Genomic DNA, 21,679 nt, shown 5'->3' with positions numbered 1-21,679 from the left:
TATACTATATTTGTGGACTCAATGCCTATTATCGTCTTCCAAAGGGATGGTATGGGAGATGTTATTTGGGAATAGTATTTCCAAAGATTTTTCAACTGGACGACTTAAAGAAATTTCCAAAGCTGTCTGAATTACATCGCATTCAGAAAAGGGAGACAGCTTCTTGAGTGGTAGGAGATATATTTGGAGCAATGATTCCTTCTGTAGCAGTTATATTGAATTCAATTAAAATACGAAAGTTGTCTACTATTGTGGATAACATGCTGCCAAAATTCTCAGGAGCCATGATCCTGATTGATGCTGAACTTGCTGCAGAAAGATCTATGACTCTTCAAAACCGGCTTGCTTTATACATTCTTTTAGCAAAGAATGGCGGCATTTGCAAAATGCTTAGTGCAAGTCACTGTTGTTCTTATATACCAGACAACAGTGGGCAAATTAGGAAAATGCTTACAAATTTTACTAATGAAAGTGCAGATTTGAAAGAATTGAAAGAACCAGGAGTATGGGAAAAGGTTGGAAAAGGATTTGCTTCCGTGGGAAATTGGTTCAGCAACATTTGGAACGGACTATTACTAAAAATAGTAAAAGGAATATTAATAATACTAATTTGCTTAATAGGTATTTGGGCAATCTGGAAAGCTATAAAAATATTGAAATCAAGAAGCAAGAGGAGAAGAGAAGAGAAATAACAAAATAAAATAGTAGAAATATATTGGGAAAAATCAAAGGGAACAAAAAGGAAGAGGAAATTGACTGAAATGCCAAATTACTAAAACAGAATTTTAATGAAATAAACTTTGTGGTGGAAGATTTGATGTGATGACATTATTAGCCATCAGAGGAGGGTCTGATGAAGCAGAAAAAGAAAGACTAACAAATATTCATATATCATGTAACAAAATCGTATAGGGTAGTGTGATTTTAGTAAAGAAAAATATTGTATGTGGGAAAATGGGCCCACGAGGTACTTCGCCATTATTATAAACGAGCTTAAATTAATCATGAAGAATCGACAATGTAGTAATCCATCATAATTGCAAATGTATTCTATGATTTTCTGGTTGAAACTGTTATATGCTTAGCTTAAATTTAGTAGAGGCTTTGGCCTAGTTGCCTGATCTCAATTTTGACTGCGTGGTTTTCACTTGTATTAACAAAAACGTATTTTAACTTTAAGGCGTTATTTTTCCAGTAGAAATGACTAATACACTTATCTCAAGGTTTCCTGCTACGCCAGTTTCATCCCCTTTGAAGCAAGGTCAGTTTCTGCAGGTGCAGACAATAAAGACACTGATACAGAAATAATTGGCAAACTTTGTTGCTACTTGTGTTCCAAAACTCCAAGGACACCTTATGCATAAATGAGTACTAAGAGAAAGACACTATTCATTGGTCAAAAGGAAGCCATCCTATGAACCCTCCAATGGAAGGCCCTGAAGAATTTGGAATGTTTCTTACTTAAACCCACAAAGAGAAGTCGGACAAAGAGAAGTCAGCCATTTTTCTTTGATGCCATTTTGAAGCCAGATTCAAGACGCCATTTTAAATGACACTTTGATGCCTTTTCTCTGTCGCAGAGAAAGAGACTTTAAGAATTCTCACCAGAGAGACGTTAACTTTAATTTTGCCCCATCTTGTCCATGCAGTAAAATTTGCCCCATTCTCCTTGCTGCCACAAGGAAAACTTGCTTTAACTTTGGCCCTTTGAAATCTGCCCCATGCTGATCGAACCGGTACCTGAAGGACGAAGACTTTTCCTTGAATGCTGATTGTATTTGGTAATTATGAAAGGATAATTGTATTATGCATTGTGTTTTCCTTCTTAGGTACCAACTGCTTATTTTGACAGAGCCCAAGCTAGACGTTTTCTAAATTTGTGTTGACTAAATTCATTTTGCATGAAGTCCCACATGCCAATGCTAATTAGAGGTTAGTTGAGGTATTCATTTGATGCACCATGTTGAATTGAAATCTTGTTATGCTGACCGATGTATGCAATTAGTCAAATTCAGTTGCTTATATTAGTGATTTGCATTGCTATAACCGAGTGCATTATAATCCAGATTTTGCGTAGATTGCGTTTCATCCTTCGCAATGGACAGCTAGTAATGTTCGTATACGTATACCATTTGATTTTGAGACTTACATATATTGTGCTAGCTTTGTTATTATAGGGAAATAAACTCATTAACTTTTAATAAACTGGTGTGGTTATTCATGACTGAAAGGTCATGGTGTGTCAAAATACTGATTACTATTGATTCTTGATTGTTGTTTGATTACTAATTGAGTATTGGTTATTGATTATAAATGGTTATTGATTATTGATTTGAGTGATCCGACTATTCTTGGATGAGGAGAACCCAATTAGGTCAAAAGGTTCACCGACCTCCGGCGTGTCCAAGTACAAGTAATTTATAAAGACTGGACGCGCTATCAGGAGCCGAATATTTGACCAAGCTCAATCTAGCATGTCTAGAAAGAGGGGAGAGAAGTTATTGGCTGATATGGTGGAGGAGTCACCTACTCAAACATAAATCACAGGCTGGAAGATGGCCAGTCAGACCCAAAACACTTTTTTCATGGCAGCGCACTTACATTTGCAGCCATTAGCATTTCTTTCCTTTTAAATGATGTAATTTTATAACAAATGTATTTAAGTTTAAAACAAACTATTTAGAAATGTCAAAATATTATAGCAGTCATCTACAAATAATGTACGTTAAAACCAACATAAACACATTTATAAGGCATATCTCGTTCTGAGCAGCCTTCACTTAACAAACTGAGGTCTCCTGACTTAAAATGTTCCACATGTGTCACAAGAGTATAATGAGAATACAGTGGCTTTCTGTAGTCCTCTACAGAGAAGTACTATCTTGCGGTTTTTCTGAAGGTCAGACTCGCAATTCAGCAAATATGCCTGCTAGTGTTTACATAATCTTTCACATCGGACTGTAGAACATAAACCACGTTCACTTTTTTGTTATACAGTATATTTTGCTCAGATTTTTGTCACAAATTATCACTGCCACACACCAGTCTAAGATGATGAAAGCAACAAGGAATAACCTAGATTTAACTTCGATTGAGTAGCTAATGTGCAATCCCCTTTGTAATCCTGCAACCTGTTCTGTCAAATAACTCTGCAAAGATGTACAAGGGAGCCGACCATCATTGGGTATGATCCTTCAGCAGCGATTGCAAAACCTAAGTCTAGGGGTGAGATTTAGAGGTTGGTGGAATTTTAAAACCACCCTATAGACTCCTATATCAGCCATTCCCTCATTCTGCTGTACTCACTGGTTATTGCTTCATTTAGAGTTGGAGCAAACAACATGCTTCTGCATGAAAAACATACCCTGGGGGTACACCAGGGAATAGTTTTGCAGCAGTAAGATCCAAGCAATTACAACACTACAATGATCTCAATCAGCCGAATAAGAGGCATTTACTGATTTGAAGCCCGGATTTCACTCACGGTTAATGGTGGCTTTCTTTTCCTTCACGTTCCAGTGACTGTACATTATTTTATGGGCTGTGCACCAGGAAGGAAAGATGACAGACGTCTACTGTGCCTCAGCCGAGTTTCCTGTAACATAAGGCAGATCTTTCTAGATGAGCAGTGCAGCTTCTCTCAGCAGGTCCTCCCTAGTCCAATATAGTTGCTCTACTGGCTTACTCTCTAAACGCTGGAGTTTTTCTTACATAAACATTTAGCTAAGTAAGTCTTTTTTATTATAAAAGTTTGCACCATAATTGACTCCAGTAGAATCCAAAGGAGTAGAAGCTTCTAAACTGCCCTTGAATACTATTTTAGAGGAAACAACAGCAGCCCATACCAATGCTGCTGCTGTCAGTGCTGATATTAAATTCATTAGAAAGATTTAGCTGCATTGTCAACAAAACTTGCTGATAATTATTGAACCTGACATCCTTGGCATGGTTTTCATCCACCTTTTTGCCTTTCATCCTCCTGTTTTTGCTGACTTCGTTTTTGTGGACTGTTGGAAATGGGGTTTTTGGTTGGCAGTCATGTTACCCTCTGTCCAATCAAGAACCATCACTCTAGTCAGGGTAAGTCAAACACAATCCAAATTATCCTGTGCCCACCCTCTGGTAGCTTGGCATGAGCAGTCAGGCTTAATTTAGAAGGCAATGTGTAAAGCGTTTGTGCAATAAATCATACAATAACACAATTTAGCACCACAAAAATACACCACACAGTGTTTAGAAAAATATCTAATATTTATCTGGGTATTTGCAGGTCAAAACGATCAAAGATGCAATATGAATTTGTAAAGATATCACTAAAAAGTGATATAAAGGGGGTTATTCCAACTTTGGAGGAGGTGTTAATCCGTCCCAAAAGTGACGGAAAAGTGACGGATTTACCACCAGCCGTATTACGAGTCCATTATATCCTATGGAACTCGTGATACGTCTGGTGATATATCCGTCACTTTCCCGTCACTTTTGGGACGTATTAACACTTCTCCAAAGTTGGAATAACCCCCAAAGTGTCTTAAGTCTTTAAAAAGTTAACAAAGTGTCTTTCAAGCACAAAGTACCTGGTTTAAAGTGGAAAATCTCCACAAAGGGCCGCAGAGGAGGAGATACGTGGAAAAATGGAGTGTGCGTCGGTTTTGCCCCTTCACACACGGACTTGCGTCATTATTTTTCACGCGGGGAAGTCGTGCGTCGTTTTCTGGTGCGCGGACAGTCTCCTTCTGTGGTTCGTGGGATTACCAGATCTCCCGGGGTCTGTGCGTGGAATCCTAGGCTTGTTATCCGGCTGCTCGTCGTTCCGGTGGGCTGTTCGTGGAATCTTCTCCCTCACGGCAGGCGTCGCGTCAATTTCCTCTCTGGGACTCGGGTGGCGTTGTCCAGGAGAGGTCGTGCGTTGAATTTCCGGTCGCACCGCAGGCGTCGCATCGAGTGGCGTCTTTCCGGTCCGGCGTGCAGTGAATTTTTCACCGCGGAGCAAGCTGTGCATCAAATGTTTCGCCGCGCAAGGCGTCCAGTTGAAAAACAGAAGTCTTTTTGGTCCTGAGACTTCAGGGAACAGGAGGCAAGCTCTATCCAAGCCCTTGGAGAGCACTTCTGCAACAAGGCAAGAGTTCAGCAAGGCAGCAGGGCAACAGCAAGGCAGCAGTCCTTTGTAGAAAGCAGTCAGGTGAGTCCTTTAGGCAGCCAGGCAGTTCTTCTTGGCAGGATGCAGGTTCTGGTTCAGGTTTCTTCTCCAGCAGGTGTCTGAGGTGGTAAGGCAGAGGCCCTGTTTTATACCCAAATGTGCCTTTGAAATGGGGGAGACTTCAAAGAGTGGCTAAGAAGTGCACCAGGTCCCCTTTCAGTTCAATCCTGTCTGCCAGGGTCCCAGTAGGGGGTGTGGCAATCCTTTGTGTGAGAGCAGGCCCTCCACCCTCCCAGCCCAGGATGACCCATTCAAAATGCAGATGTATGCAAGTGAGGCTGAGTACCCTGTGTTTGGGGTGTGTCTGAGTGAATGCACAAGGAGCTGTCAACTAAACCCAGCCAGACGTGGATTGTAAGGCACAGAAAGTGGCATTTCTAGAATAGTAATATTAAATCCAACTTCACCAGTCAGCAGGATTTTGTATTACCATTCTGACCATAATAAATATGACCTTCCTACTCCTTTCAGATCAGCAGCTACCACTTCAATAATGTATGAGGGCAGCCCCAATGTTAGCCTATGAAAGGAGCAGGCTTCACAGTAGTGTAAAAACGAATTTGGGAGTTTTACACTACCAGGACATGTAAACTACACAGGTACATGTCCTGCCTTTCACCCACACAGCACCCTGCTCTAGGGGTTACCTAGGGCACACATTTAGAGGTGATCTATATGTAGAGAAAGGGGAGGTTTAGGCTTGGCAAGTACTTTTAAATGCCAAGTCGAGGTAACAGTGAAACTGCACATAACAGGCCTTGCAATGGCAGGCCTGAGACAAGGTAAAGGGGCTACTTAAGTGGGTGGCACAATCAGTGCTGCCGGACCACTAGTAGCATTTAATCTATAGGCCCTAGGCACATACAGTGCACATTACTAGGGACTTATAAGTAAATTAAATAGTCCAATCAGGTATGATCCAAGGTTATCATGTTTAAAGGGAGAGAGTATATGCACTTTAGCACTGGTTAGCAGTGGTAAAGTGTGCAGTGTCTAAAAGCCAGCAAAAACAGTGTCCAAAAAGTGGAGGGAGGGAGGCAAACAGTTAGGGGTGATCACTCAAAGGCTGTCAGGTCTAACATGGACCTTAGGACTTTACCAGTGCTGACCAGTGCTAAGATGCTTGTGCTCTCGCCCTAAAACGTGGTAAGATTAGTTCCACCCAATTTGCTTGCAAGCCTCTAAAAAAACGGTACTACATTCACTCAGGGCCTATAAATACAATACTACTAATGGGCCTGCAGCACTAATTGTCTCTGGCCTGCCATTGCAACCTGTGTGCACAGTTTTAAATTACCATTTCAACCTGGAAATCTTTTTGTTGCAAGAGCGAAATCTTGTGTTAGATTACTGATAGGTTGCCCCTGGGCAGGCCTTACACAGCCAAGGGGGCGGGTGCAGTGTATTTAAGAGGTTGGACGTGAACCTCTAGGATTTACATGTTGTGGTCATAAAAAAGCTCTTAAATTTCTTTTTCACAACTTCAAGGTCTACCTCTCATATCGGATAACATAGGGTTACCTTATTTCAATTAATATGTGATATTTTCATTTGGGAGCAAATGCGGGTTTGAGTTTGATGTCTAAAGAATATCAATTGAAAACCCCCTTTACTGGTAAAGTTAGATGTTAATTCACATTTCTGAAAAGCTCCTTTTAGAAAGATGACATCTTCTTGTACCTACTATTGGTGCTTTGAGCTTCTGTCCTGGGTCACATGACTAGGTGTAGCTGACAGTTGGTCTTTAAATATTGCTCCAGACAGTGATACAAAGGGGGAAGAAGTGTTGGCAGGATGGGTCGTCTCTGATTTGATAGGGGGTGGAGCTGTCATCGCCCACACATGCACTTTACAAAGACTCTTTCTCAGAAAACATTATAAAGGGTCTGACACTGGTATTCTATGCCCCAGACAAGCTGGGGCCAGGGTAGAGAGGCAGGAAATTCAAAGCACCTCTGTGGGGTGGAACCCTCTGGAAACGTCTCCTAGTTCAAAGGTGGCAGCAAGGATAAACAGAGGACCACTCAGACCCAATTCTTCTGTGTAATCTGGACCTGCAGCAGACTTAAAAAGACTGCTGTCCTGATCTACTGCATGAAGGAGGTATACTCTGCTGCCCTGCTACTCTGATGCCCTGCTGTCCTGTTGGCCTGCTGGCTGAAAAGGGAGACTGGAACTGCACCCTTTATTCCTTGCTGAAGTGACTCCAAGGGCCATGACTTATCTCCTCTTCAGGGCTACGGGGACATAACACACTCCAGAGGCCTCCCTGCTTCTGTCCAGTGGACCTGTTGCCTAAAGCTTCAACTGTTGCTTCCAGAGCCCTGCTGGCATTTGTCCTGAGTGAGTTCCTGATCCCCATGATGTGAGCTTCAGGCCCTGGACCCTGGGTGTGGCATCTGTTCAGCTCCGGTTTAAAAAAGGTGAAATGCTGAAGATTTGGGCTCTTTGTGATGACGAACAGGTCTATTTGTGCAAAGATCTTGCCGCCTACACTCACCACCAATGCAAAGCTCTGGTGAACTTGTGCTACAGTGCCCCCAGAAAGAATCAGTAGTGCAAGATATGCACTTCGCTCTACAGCCTCAACAGTTCATGGTAGCCAACAACAGGAATCTCCACGGATGACCTTCTGAGATACCCAGTCTGCTCTTTGTGCTAAAATGACGATCATCAGTATGCACTCCCTGCTCCTCACGGCCCCGTCCATCATGAATAGAACTAATTGCACTGGGTTTTAGAAGGTAACTCTTGTGGTGGGGCTAATGTGGTCCCTGTATCCAGCTTGCACTCTATCACAGTCAGCTTGAACATGTGATTTTCACCCGGTCTTGCACAACCAGATAACCGTGAGTGGTGCTTTGTGTTTTAGGCTCTATACTTATCTGAAATCTTTAAACTTGCATATCTCCGGTTCTACTGATTGGATTTTTATTGTTACGGTCTCAGATAATTTATTTCATTTTACTCTAGTCTTCTAAATTTGAGTGGAATTTATGTTGTGTTGAGTTTATACATTATTACTGTTCGAAGTGCTGCATAAATATTTAACACATTTCCTTGAAGTTAAGCCTGACTTCTTTGCCCCAAGCCACAAGAGGGTTGAGCAGAGGCTAATTTGGGGTTTGCTTATGTTTCACTCTAAGAAAAATTGTCATTGATGCTTGAGTAGGGTTTTACCACCTCAACCAGTAACCTAATTTCCTACAATAATGAAATAAAAATTGGAGATAACAAAACGATTATTGACCAAATCCTTTCACTGACCCCCAATATTCTCACAATGAAAAAAATACTCTTAGATTTAGAAAGACGGAACAGAACAACTTAAGCATTTTCAATGTACAAGAAATATTGGGCTGTCTGATAGTAGACTATTTCTGAAACTTTTATTACCTAAACTGCTTAACCTAAAATTTACAGAGAACTTTGAAATTGATAAGCCAGAGCAAGTTAATCTCATCACAAACCCAAACAAACAAACCCAAGCCCCGTTATTTTCAATGTTCTTCAACAAAACCACTTGATGATGATGAACAACAGAGTGGTTAGAGAACCTCCTTTCATTATGGTTAAAGACAAGAAAATAATTGTTCTTCCAGGATTTTGAGCAGGAAACTGTTTCAAGTTGAAAAAAATGTGCTGTTCTAAAACCAAGGAATGAAGATATAAATATGATTTGTTTGAGCCATCTGCAATACAAACCTGGAAAAATGATTTGTCAAATTCTATTCATCAGACCGTATTTACTATTTGGATCGCCAGCATCCTTTAATGATGGAAACTGTTGACACAGAAGATTTTTGGATAATATCAGTACTCTATCCTTGGTCATGTATATTTCAGCATGCTGTGCTCTGATATCTTCCCTCCATTGTAGGCGGTTTGTGGTACTACTCTTCAAAATACGTGCCTCAATGTTTCTTACCTCTTATATCTGTTCACAGTTTGTTCTGTTTCTTCCTCTGTTTGTTTTTGTTTATTTGTTTCTTAATTACATTTTTCATTCATAAAAAAACTATGAGTCCTTTCTTACTAGCTCTATGTGCTTCCTCCCTCTTGCTCTGATAACTCAACAGCTACATGGCCCCGCTCACCCCAATCGTCAGAAACAACGGACTGTACATTGTCTCCTACACTGATGACACCCAGCTGATCATCTCGCTGACAGAAAACCCCACAACGTGCAAGAAAAACTTTCAATACAGGATGGAAACAGTCGCTGCATGGATGAAGTAGAGCTGCTAAACTCTGACAAGACCGATATCCTCATACTGGGACCCTCCTTGTCAGTCTTGGATGACTCCTGGTGGCCCTCAACACTTGGCATCCCCCCTACAGACCACGCACACAACCTCAGCATCATCCTGGACTCAGAGCTCAACATGACAAGACAAGTAAACTCCTTCAGCTCCACCTATTTCCACACTCTTCGACTCCTATGGATGATCATCAGATGGATCCCAAGTGACTGCCACAAAGCTATGACACACACCCTGATCACAAGCAGACTTGGCTACAGCAATGCCCTCTATTCTGGAACCACCAAGAAGAACCTGAGGAAACTACAACTAATCCAGAACACCTCCGCCAGACTTGTCCTGAACATCCCCCGTCGAAAACACATCACAGGACACCTGAGAGATCTACACTGGATCTCTGTCAAGAAGAGGATCTACTTCAAACTCCAAATACAAGCTTACAGGGCCCTCCAGAAAATTGGACCCAGCTACCTCAACCATTGCACCACCTTTTACTCCTTCACCAGACCTATCCTCTCCTGCCAGGAATCGCTCGCCACCATACCCCACATAAAGAAGTCCTCGGCTGGAGGGAGATCTTTCACCTGCCTTGAGGCAAAATGTTGGAACACCTTACCACTCTACCTCAGACAGTCACCATCGCTGCCTGAATTCAGGAAAGACATCAAGATCTGGCTCTTTGACCGAACCCTGAGGACATAACCCACAGCGCCTTGAGACCCTACAGACGAGTAGCATGCTCTATAAAAGATTGATTGATTGATAACTATATCTTTCCTTCCTTGTTCCATTATACCCCATAGATAAATCATATCATTTAAAAATGTTATGGTTACATTTTAAATGCTTAAAAAATCCTGTCAAATGGAGAAAGAGTTTAGATCTATGTAGACACAAAAGTGATATCTGCCTAATACAAGAAACTCATTTATGATAACATTTTGGTGTATATGAAAAAAGGATAAGCGTGAAATATATTCTCCTCTTCTTACAAGGGAAAGGAAAATAGCATTGCTATAATATTTTCTGAAAAGTTAGGTCTACAAATATTTCACTAACGTTCAGGTGGAGCTGGTTAATTTGCATATATTAAAGTGAAAATTGGCGTTTTTCTTCTCCACATAACTAATACCACAGGAGACGATCCCTTATTTTGGAAAAACATAACTATAGAGATAGTAGTCTAGGTAATGTACCTATAATAATCAGAGGGAATTTTCATCTACCATGTGATCCTTTATTGGACAGAATGCCTAGTGCTAAATATAAACCTCTGAAACATGATAAGATGTTTAAAGGCTTTTTTGAAAATACCAACTCATTGATCAATGGAGACTCTACTTTCCTACACATACAGACTTTACATTATTTTCCAAAGCTCATTTTTTCCACTCCAGAATTGACTATCTCCTATCATCTAGAAAAATTGGCTTTTCAATTTCATGACTTCATATAGGGCACATAGATATTTCTGATCATGCGCTGACCTCTTTAACCCTTACCATAGGTAATTTTACATCCTCCTTACCTAGATGGATAATTAATACAGACAACATTTTAAATGACCCTAAGAAAACAAATATGTTATCAGCAAGTGAAGATTACTTAATATGTACCAATACAGATGCTATATCTAAACTAAAGTGCTGGGATGAATTAAAGCCTTTATTAGAGGTACAACAGTTTCAATTATGGCATTTGAGAAATAGTGTTTCACTAAACTACGATAGAGAAACAAATTGCCAAAGCTAAATTAATGTTTTATTATATTTCATACGAAATGACTTTACAGACACTTTGTTATGAATGTACCGCATTACTTAGTACACCACTTCAGATTGCTAATGGAAAAGCAAATCTTCATTTTAATTCCATTATAGCAGGTAGACTACTTTCAAATTATTTGTGTATTAAATAAGATCTAACTCGGATACATGACTTAAAAGTCAGTACTGGTAACATTACAACAACAAGCTCAAATATAGTTTCTGACTTTAAAAAATGTATATTTCAACCTCTATAGTAAACTTAAACCAATTGATCCAGTATATGTTGATTACTTTTGACGAAGCTGTCATTTACCTGTTCTTTCCACTCTGAAATAACTTAATATGGCAATTAGATCTCTTACAGCTAAATAAACAGCTGGTTCCAATGGGAAACCTATAACATTTTAGCAAATCATCTTGCCCAGTTGATTCCTCCTATTCCCTCCCTCTACTTACAGAATTTAGGGCCAGATGTACGAAGCATTGTTCTAGTTGCAAAAGGGCCAATTTGCAGAAAAATGCTGTTTGCGACTTGAGAAATGCTTTTTGGGATGTACAAAGGCCAAACTGCGATTAGGTAACTTGTTACAGAATCGCAGTTTGAGTTTTGCGATTCGGTATTAGGAAGGGGCGTGTCAAGGGCATCCCTTCCTAATACCGAAACCAACTAGTATGTATGATTGTTTTGTGACTGCGAATGAGGTTGCAAAACAATCGCAGTTAGCAGCAATTGCAAATTGGTGCGAACCCATTTGAACACAAGGAAGGGGATCCCCATGGGACCCCTTCCCCTTTGTGAATGCATGCAAATAAACATTTTCAGAGCAGGCAGTGGTCCCACGGACCACTGCCTGCTCTGAAAAAATGAAAAGAAAACTTTTCATTTTTGTTTTCAAAATGCATTCCATTTTCCTTTAAGGAAAATGGGCTGCATGTAAAAAAAAAAATGCTTTATTTAAAAGCAGTCACAGACATGGTGGCCTGCTGACACCAGCAGGCCACCATCCCTGTGAGTGCCACCATTCCCAATGGGGTAGGAGACAGTATCATTGATACTGTTGTATATCCGGTTTTGCGTCTCGCAAATTGCGAGTCACTAAGACTTGCAGTTTGCGAGTCGCAAAACTGGATCTTTGTACATTTGGCCCTTAGTGAAGAGGGACATGTTTAAGGAAACGTTGATATACGTATTGCCCAAACCTCATAAAGACCTGATAAGAATATAATTATCAAACTGTCTCAATAATAAATGAAGACTGGAAAATATATGCCGAGATGTTACCTAACAGAGCTGTTAGAGTTCACCATACCATCATAATTACTGCTCAGAGTGATTTTGTGAAGGCGAGATATTCATCTAATAACACCAGGCTAATATATCATCTAGAAGAGAACATTTAATCGATTCATCAATCCTCTTTCTCCTTTTATCTATCCTTCCAGCTATCCATAAGCCCCATTTCTTAAATGCTGAAAAAGCTTTTAATAAAGTTAAGTGCCAATTTTTGTTTCACGTTATGAACTTCAGAAAAAATTGTAGCTGCTTTATAAACTAAACCATCTCCTCAACTATTTGTTAATAGACCTTTTTCATCATCTTTTCACCTACACAGAGGTGATAGGAGAGGTTGCCCTTTCTCACTTTTATTATTTTTGAAAGGCCATTGAACATCTCCTCTTTTTCATAAATAACTCAGAATTGTATTGAGGCATCAATAGCTGGAAAGATACCTTCAAAACCTCTGCATCTCAGGTTATACTCTAAATATTACCCAAATTGATTTTTATCCACTCTATGGCCCTCATTCTGACCCTGGCGGTCGGTGATAATGCGGCGGCCAAGCCACCAACAGGCCGGCGGTCCAAAATATGCAATTCTGACCCTGGCGGGAACCGCCAACACAGCCCGCCGCATTAACACTCCGCCCGCCACGGCGGAACAAACAAACAGCGCGGCGGTCCCCGCCAACAGCCAGGCGGCAGACAATGTACCGCCCACCCTATCACGACCCACCAATCCGCCACCTTTTCCGGGGCGGGAGCACCGCCGATAAAAACACGGCGGAAACAGACTACGAACGGGAAAACGCTCACCTCTACGCACTCCACGCGAGATTCCGGCAGTATGGAACCCGAGTTGCAGGTCATCCCCGCACTCCTATACCTGCTCCTGTACCAGGAGCACGCCCGGCGGCGCGGAAGACATCGGTAAGTACTGCACCTACGACACAGGGGAGGGAAAAGATTACCGGCACACACCCACCCACCCACACCCACTACAACACACACATCAATGCATTCCCACAGATCACTGTCACAACCCACAAACCCCCCCCTCCGAAATAATGCAAAGACCAAAAGAAGAGATCATAAACGGGCAGATATATTGAAATATGGACACCAGTAATCCCAATAAATAAATAAACTATGTACAAAATATATACAGCTACTAAATGTAGTCCAACCACTGTCCGTGGACCACAGGGGTCCTGTGCAAAGGGGCAAGGCCCAGTCCCACGACAAGAACTCCACGGAGAGAACACTGCAGGGGCATCAGAAAGAAAATAGGACAGGCACCTCAGGGGGAAGGGAAGGGGGGGCACCTCAGCCACTTGAGTACACGACGCCAGATCCACGAGGGGACTCCATGACCACTGGCCCATCCTGGGGAGAGCAAAGCCACAGTCCATACAGTCCATACAGTGGGTGGCCTGCCCACTGGGCCATCCTGGGGAGAGCAAAGCCACAGTCCATACAGTCCATACAGTGGGTGGCCTGCCCACTGGGCCATCCTGGGGAGAGCAAAGCCACAGTCCATACAGTCCATACAGTGGGTGGCCTGCCCACTGGGCCATCCTGGGGAGTGCAAAGCCACAGTCCATACAGTCCATACAGTGGGTGGCCTGCCCACTGGGCCATCCTGGGGAGAGCAAAGCCACAGTCCATACAGTCCATACAGTGGGTGGCCTGCCCACTGGGCCATCCTGGGGAGAGCAAAGCCACAGTCCATACAGTCCATACAGTGGGTGGCCTGCCCACTGGGCCATCCTGGGGAGTGCAAAGCCACAGTCCATACAGTCCATACAGTGGGTGGCCTGCCCACTGGGCCATCCTGGGGAGAGCAAAGCCACAGTCCATACAGTCCATACAGTGGGTGGCCTGCCCACTGGGCCATCCTGGGGAGTGCAAAGCCACAGTCCATACAGTCCATACAGTCCATACAGTGGGTGGCCTGCCCACTGGGCCATCCTGGGGAGAGCAAAGCCACAGTCCATACAGTCCATACAGTGGGTGGCCTGCCCACTGGGCCATCCTGGGGAGAGCAAAGCCACAGTCCATACAGTCCATACAGTGGGTGGCCTGCCCACTGGGCCATCCTGGGGAGAGCAAAGCCACAGTCCATACAGTCCATACAGTGGGTGGCCTGCCCACTGGGCCATCCTGGGGAGTGCAAAGCCACAGTCCATACAGTACATACAGTGGGTGGCCTGCCCACTGGGCCATCCTGGGGAGTGCAAAGCCACAGTCCATACAGTACATACAGTGGGTGGCCTGCCCACTGGACCATCCTGGGGAGAGCAAAGCCACAGTCCAAACAGTCCATAACAGACTCCACTGCCACTGGAGGAGGCATGTTGGCCAGAGGACATCCTGCAGCCCTGCCCGAGACAGATCCTGCCCTGCCACGTCTGCCAAAGGGCCAGCGGTTCTTGCCTGGAAGGGCCCAGTTCAGCGCTTCTTGCCTTGAAGGGCCCAGTTCAGCGCTTCTTGCCTTGAAGGGCCCAGTTCAGCGGGTCTTGCCTTGAAGGGCCCAGTTCAGCGGTTCTTGAGACGGCGGTCCCCAGCGGAGCGGTGCTTGAGACGGCGGGGCCCAGTTCAGCGGTTCTTGAGACGGCGGGGCCCAGTTCAGCGGTTCTTGAGACGGCGGTCCCCAGCGGAGCGGTGCTGGAGACGGCGGGGCCCAGTTCAGCGGTTCTTGAGACGGCGGGCCCAGTTCAGCGGTGCTTGAGACGGCGGGGCCCAGTTCAGCGGTTCTTGAGACGGCGGGGCCCAGTTCAGCGGTTCTTGAGACGGCGGTCCCCAGCGGAGCGGTGCTGGAGACGGCGGGGCCCAGTTCAGCGGTTCTTGAGACGGCGGGGCCCAGTTCAGCGGTTCTTGAGACGGCGGGGCCCAGTTCAGCGGTTCTTGAGACGGCGGGGCCCAGTTCAGCGGTTCTTGAGACGGCGGGGCACAGTTCAGCGGTGCTGGAGACGGCGGGGCCCAGTTCAGCGGTTCTTGAGACGGCGGGGCCCAGTTCAGCGGTTCTTAAGACGGCGGGGCCCAGTTCAGCGGTGCTGGAGACGGCGGGGCCCAGTTCAGCGGTTCTTGAGACGGCGGCCGGTCTATGGCCAACTGCTCATTGCCTGGTGGTGCCCTCCTGGGCAGCGGGGATGGTGCTCCTTCAATGCCCACCTGGGCTGTGGGTGGTGGGGCCCACCTGGCCAGCTGGGCTGGGTCCTCCCTGGCCAGCGGCTATGGGGGTGGTGGGCTCCTCCTGGGCAGCAGGCCTGCAGCCTGACCTCTCCGACTTGCTGCCCTTGCCCTCCTTAGTCGGGAGTCTGTGGCCCTTTCCTCCCTTTGGAGCTGTGGCTGGTGACTGTGTCTGGGTGGTGTCCGGGGGGGATGTAGAAGCCGGGCTCCTGCGGCGCCCCTTCCGCCTTCTGCTCCTCTTCCCAGGGGGTGGGCTGGCTGTCCCCTTGCTGCTGGGCGAAGATCCAGACATGCGGGCTGGTGGGCTCCAATACCCCTGCACCCTTGTCAAGGGGGCTGCAGGGCTGGTGGTGGCTGAGGTGCTCTTCTTACCCCGACGAGAAGGAGGGGGGGCTCAGGGTCAGGAAAGAAGTTAGCAGTGGCGAGGAAGAGTTTCTTGGGACAATGGAGAGTGGTAGGTACAGTGGGAATGGGAGTGGAGGGAGAGGATGTGGTTGTAGGTGAGTCACGTTTGCTGTCTTTGGGTGCAGGTGCAGGAGGGATAGGCTGTCGTGAGGTGGATGGCTGTTGGGTGGGTGGGTGGCTGCGTTTGTGTGGTGTGGAAGAGGGGGTGACAGACACAGTGGGAGAGGACACAGGGGACGTGTAAATGGCAGTGGGGGTGGTGACTGCACGTGTGCGGACTGGACTGGAGGGTGTGCTGGTGATGGAAACACTGGCTGATGGTGAGGTGAATGGAGGTGTGAGTGTAGACGTCACAGGGAGGGAGGAGGGAGACGAGGAGGTGGGGGTCACAGAGGTGGTAGTGACTGTTGGCATGTCTGCATCGGAATGTTGCGTGTGTGAATGTCTGCGTGATCTGTGGTGCTTATGTTTGGATGAGCTTCTCTTGGGTGTTGAGGTGTGTGCAGGCTGGTCTGATGGTGTGGGTGGGACAGGCAGAGGAACAGGAGACTGGGAGGAGGGAGTTAGTAGAGGGAGGCAGGAGACAGGGACAATGGCTGCCGTCAGTGCTGAGGCCAGAGCCTGGAACGATCGCTGATGGGCAGCCTGACCCGAATGAATGCCCTCCAGGTACGCATTGCTGCGATGAACCTCCCTCTCCACCCCCTGGATGGCATTCAAAAGGGTAGTCTGCCCAACAATGAGCGTTCGGAGGAGGTCAATGACCTCCTCACTGAGGGCAGCGGGGGTAACAGGGGCAGGGCCTGAGGTGCCTGGGGCGAAGGAGATGCCCGGCTTCCTGGCAGAGCGGGCACGGGGCGAACGCTGAGGGGCTGCTGGGAGGGCGGTGATGGTGCGCTGGGTGGCGGCTGTACCTGTAATGGCGGGGGGCACGGATGGTGCCACCCCCGCAAGGGAGCTCCCTTCCGAGGACGTGTCCGTGTCGCTGCAGGGTCCAGTCGTCCCAGTTGTGGAGCTCCCCTCGCCCTCCGTCTCACTGGTCCAGTCAGACTCTGTGGCATGGCCCTCCTGGGCCATGTGAGATGCAGCTCCCTCCTGCCCCGATGCCACTTCTCCTCAGCCTGATGATGCTGATGCACACAAGCACAGAAAGACAAACAAAAAGGGGGGGGGAGAGAGAAATAAAGGGATATTGAGTACATGGATCTCCGGTACAGTTAGCGGACATGACAGACACAGATGCCCCCTGCACTAAGTTGCGCACTTGGGGTCCGCTACGCATTCCGTGGAACATGCCCTACACGCCTAGAGTTGACAACTGCACCCATGGATGACACGGACCAGGGATGGCTGTACTGACACACTACTGAGGGTGTTGGCTGGGGACACAGGGGCTTACGGGGGTGCCCAGCCTACAGATATCGCCCTGGCCTAGGGGGACCCACAGCCCTCCTCCCCCACCCAGACACCTCCACTGCGCGACAACAGAGTAGATAATGCTTGGACTCACCCCTTGTGTCTGCTGTGCTGCCCTCACGCGCCCATCCAAATCAGGGTAGGCCACCGCCAGGATCCGGAACATCAGGGGGGTCAGTTGACGGCAGGCACCCCGCCTACGTTGGGAGGCCATCCCCAGCAGAGACTCAGCGGTCTTCTTGGTCCCGCGGCGGATGTCCTCCCACCTCTTGCGGCAGTGGGTGCCCCGTCGATGGTGGACCCCCAGGGTCCGGACTTCCTTGGCGATGGCACGCCAAATCCCGATCTTCTCATGGGCGCGGACCTATGTGACACGTACAGGGAGGGAGAAATACCACGTTCAATTTTGTCTGCATTTTCGTTGCCAGTGGGCCAACGCCCCCCATCCCCACCAGGCCCCCCGCCATGCCCCCCGCCAGCCCCAACATGCCCCCCATCCCCGCCAGGCCCCCCGCCAGGCCCCCCGCCAGCCCCAACATGCCCCCCATCCCCGCCAGGCCCCCCGCCAGGCCCCCCGCCAGCCCCAACATGCCCCCCATCCCCGCCAGGCCCCCCGCCAGCCCCAACATGCCCCCCATCCCCGCCAGGCCCCCCGCCAGGCCCCCGCCAGACCCAACATGCCCCCCATCCCCGCCAGGCCCCCCCGCCAGGCCCCCCGCCAGCCCCAACATGCCCCCCATCCCCGCCAGGCCCCCCGCCAGGCCCCCCGCCAGCCCCAACATGCCCCCCATCCCCGCCAGGCCCCCCGCCATGCCCCCCGCAAGCCCCAACATGCCCCCCATCCCCGCCAGGCCCCCCGCCAGCCCCAACATGCCCCCCATCCCCGCCAGGCCCCCCGCCAGGGACCCCAAGCCAGCCAGTGGCCCCAAATCCAGATTGAATTAAACTCACTTGTTGGTCTGGAGGACCGTAGAGTAGCGCATACTGGGGGAGGACCCCATCCACAAGTTTCTCCAACTCCTCTCCAGTGAAGGCAGGGGCCCTTTCCCCAGGCGCAGCAGCCATTGTCCCTTCCAGACCGAGGTCACAGCAACACTTGCAGTATAGGTCCTCTCCTGTGAAAGTTCAAGTCGCAAGTGGATAAGTAGATAGAAAATGGAGGTCACGTCCGCGGCGGTGCGTACCGCGGCGGTGCGTACCGCCACCGCCGGCGCCCTTCGCCATTGGCTCCTGAAACCCATAGGCTTCAATGTTAACCAATGCGGCTTCGCGCCGCGTTCTTCGACCGCTGACCGCCGCGGTGTGCCACGCCAGCGCATTGACCTCACATCCCATTGTCACACTTCACAGGTCAGGCAGCCGCCATTTCGAGGGTCCACATGGCTCAATTTCAACTGCGTCACACAGGCCTAGGCCTTGCATAGCCACTCAGACACGCCATTCACTGCATAGAGAATCGTTTACTGTGCTAGCTGTGAGTACGTACCTGTGGGTTGCTTGACTGTGTGCTCCATGTTGTCCTTCCTAGGCACCGTCCGCTGGGTTTGGCGAGGAGACGGATGAATCCTCCCGTGTACCGACCGCTGGTGGACCTGTCGACAATGGAAGAACGCCACATTATCCTGACCTACCGTCTTAACCGTGCCACTATACATGAACTGTGTGCCCAGCTGGAGCCCGACCTGATGTCCCCCATCCGCCAACCCACAGGGATTCCCCCTCTGGTGCAGGTCCTGTCAGTACTCCATTTCTTGGCAAGTGGGTCATTTCAGACAACAGTGGGAATTGCTTCTGGGATGTCTCAGCCCATGTTTTCGAAGGTGTTATCCAGAGTGTTGTCTGCCCTGATGAAATACATGAGGAGCTACATCATTTTCCCTGAGGTGGGCGAATTGGCTGCAGTGAAGGGTGATTTCTATGCCCTTGGACATATTCCCAACGTCATTGGTGCCATTGATGGGACCCATGTGGCTTTGGTTCCCCCAAGAGACAGGGAGCAGGTGTACAGGAACAGAAAAAGTTACCATTCCATGAACATCCAGGTGGTGTGTTTGGCTGACCAGTACATCTCGCATGCAAATGCCAAATTCCCAGGGTCAGTGCATGACGCCTACATCCTGAGGAATAGCAGCATCCCTTACGTGATGGAACAGCTAGAGAGACACCGTGTATGGCTATTGGGGGACTCTGGGTACCCCAACCTGTCGTGGCTACTGACCCCAGTAAGGAATCCCCGGACCAGGGCAGAGGAACGGTACAATGAGGCCCATGGGCGTACTAGGAGGGTGATCGAACGCACCTTTGGCCTCCTAAAGGCCAGGTTTAGGTGCCTGCATATGACAGGTGGATCCCTAATGTACTCACCTAAGAAGGTGTGTCACATCATCGTGGCCTGCTGCATGCTTCACAACCTGGCTTTGCGCCGCCAGGTGCCTTTCCTGCAGGAGGATGGTCGAGACGGTGGTGTTGTGGCAGCGGTGGAACCTGTGGAGAGTGACGAGGAGGAAGACGACGGGGCTGAAACAGACAACAGGGACAGAATCATTGAACAGTACTTCCAATAGGACACAGGTAACAATTCAAAGATAATTTAGTAAATCTGAACTACTCTCCTGCATCTCTGCTGCCTGTCTATTTGCCCCAGTGTATGATGACTGAGTTGTGGCTTTTCCCTCCCTATTTCAGATCTGGGGTCCCCACTACGAGTCCTGTGCTTCGTTTCCCCATGGACTACAGCTTTGTGGCAGCTGTTTGTTGACTTCACTATGTACAAGGACATATTTGCACTATCATGTCAATTACAATATTTTGAAATCACAGCCAGACTCCAGATAGTTTTGTGCAAAATAGGTGTTTATTTAAGTGCTCAAAATGGGATGGGTGGTTTCAAGTGGGTGGGGGCTATGGTGAAGGAATGTCCATGGCAGAGTCCAGAGTAACAGTCACACAGGTGCATTGTCCAGAGGCCTGTGGAGAGATGGAGCATGGGCAGTTCAAGGATGGACAGGGTGACAATGTGGGACAGTGGGATGACATCAGGTGGTATCCTTTGCTGGCGGGGGTCTTGACATCCTACTCTGTCTTCTTGCGAGATCTCAGGGCCCTCTTGCGGGGTGGTTCTTCTCCTGCAGGAGGTGGGGGTCTGGTGGGCTGCTGCTGTGCGGGGGCCTCCTGTCCACTAGCGCCGGCGGAGGTGGTTGGCTGTTCTTGGTCCAGGCTAGTGGCAGGGGCCCTTTGTTGTTGTTGAGTGTCCGTCCTGGTGTTGATGAGGTCCTGCAGCAGCCCTACCATGGTAACCAGGGTGGAGGTGAGGGCTCTGATGTCCTCCCTGTACCCCCGATAGTGTTCCTCCTGCAGTACCTGGATCTCCTGGAACCGGGCCAGTACCGTCGCCATCGTCTCCTGGGAGCGGTTGTATGCTCCCATGATGGTGGTGAGGGCCTCGTGGAGAGTGGGTTCCCTGGGCCCGTCCCCCCCCTGTCGCACAGCTGCCCTCCGAGTTGCCCTGTTTCCCTGGGCCTCTGCCCCCTGGCCGGTGTGCCCACTACCACTGCCCCCAGGTCCCTGTTGTTGTTGGGGTGGTGGGTTATCCTGGGTGCCCTGTAGTGGTAGACACACCGCAGATTGACGCGCCCTGGAGACAGAGGCATGGGCCCGCTGGGTGGGAGCTGTGCTGGTGTTCCCAGAGGGGTTTGGGTCTGTAGTGGCCTGGGCCTGTGTGAGGGGAACCGACTGTCCAGAGGTCCCCGATGGTCCGGGCTGGTCATCGGTGTCCAGGTCGACAGAGCTGCTGTCATCGCTGACGGCCTCTTGGGTGGGGGGTGTGGAGAATTCTGGGCCCTCCGCGGCGGTGTGTTGACGGTCGGGTCCTGCAGGGGTATAGAGGTATGGTTATAGTTTCAATGTGTGGCATATGGGTGTATCTGTGGGTTCCCGTGTCCCCAAGTGCTGGCATTCGTGTGTGGGGGCTTTGGTGAGGGTGGCTTGTGGGGGGGATGTGTATATGCATTGGGCATGCTTTGGTGATGGGTGTCCATGCTTAGTGGACGCATGCAGGCCTAGGTTTTGGGATGTGTGGGTTGTGATGGTGAGACATTGGCAGGGAATAGGTGTGCTGGGGGTGGGGGTGAGGATGGTGGTGGGGGTGAGGATGGTGGTGG

This window comes from Pleurodeles waltl, chromosome 1_2 (assembly GCF_031143425.1).
Source record: "Pleurodeles waltl isolate 20211129_DDA chromosome 1_2, aPleWal1.hap1.20221129, whole genome shotgun sequence".
NCBI lineage: Eukaryota > Metazoa > Chordata > Amphibia > Caudata > Salamandridae > Pleurodeles > Pleurodeles waltl.
The sequence above is the reverse complement of the archived record's forward strand: the minus strand, read 5'-3'. Positions refer to the sequence as shown.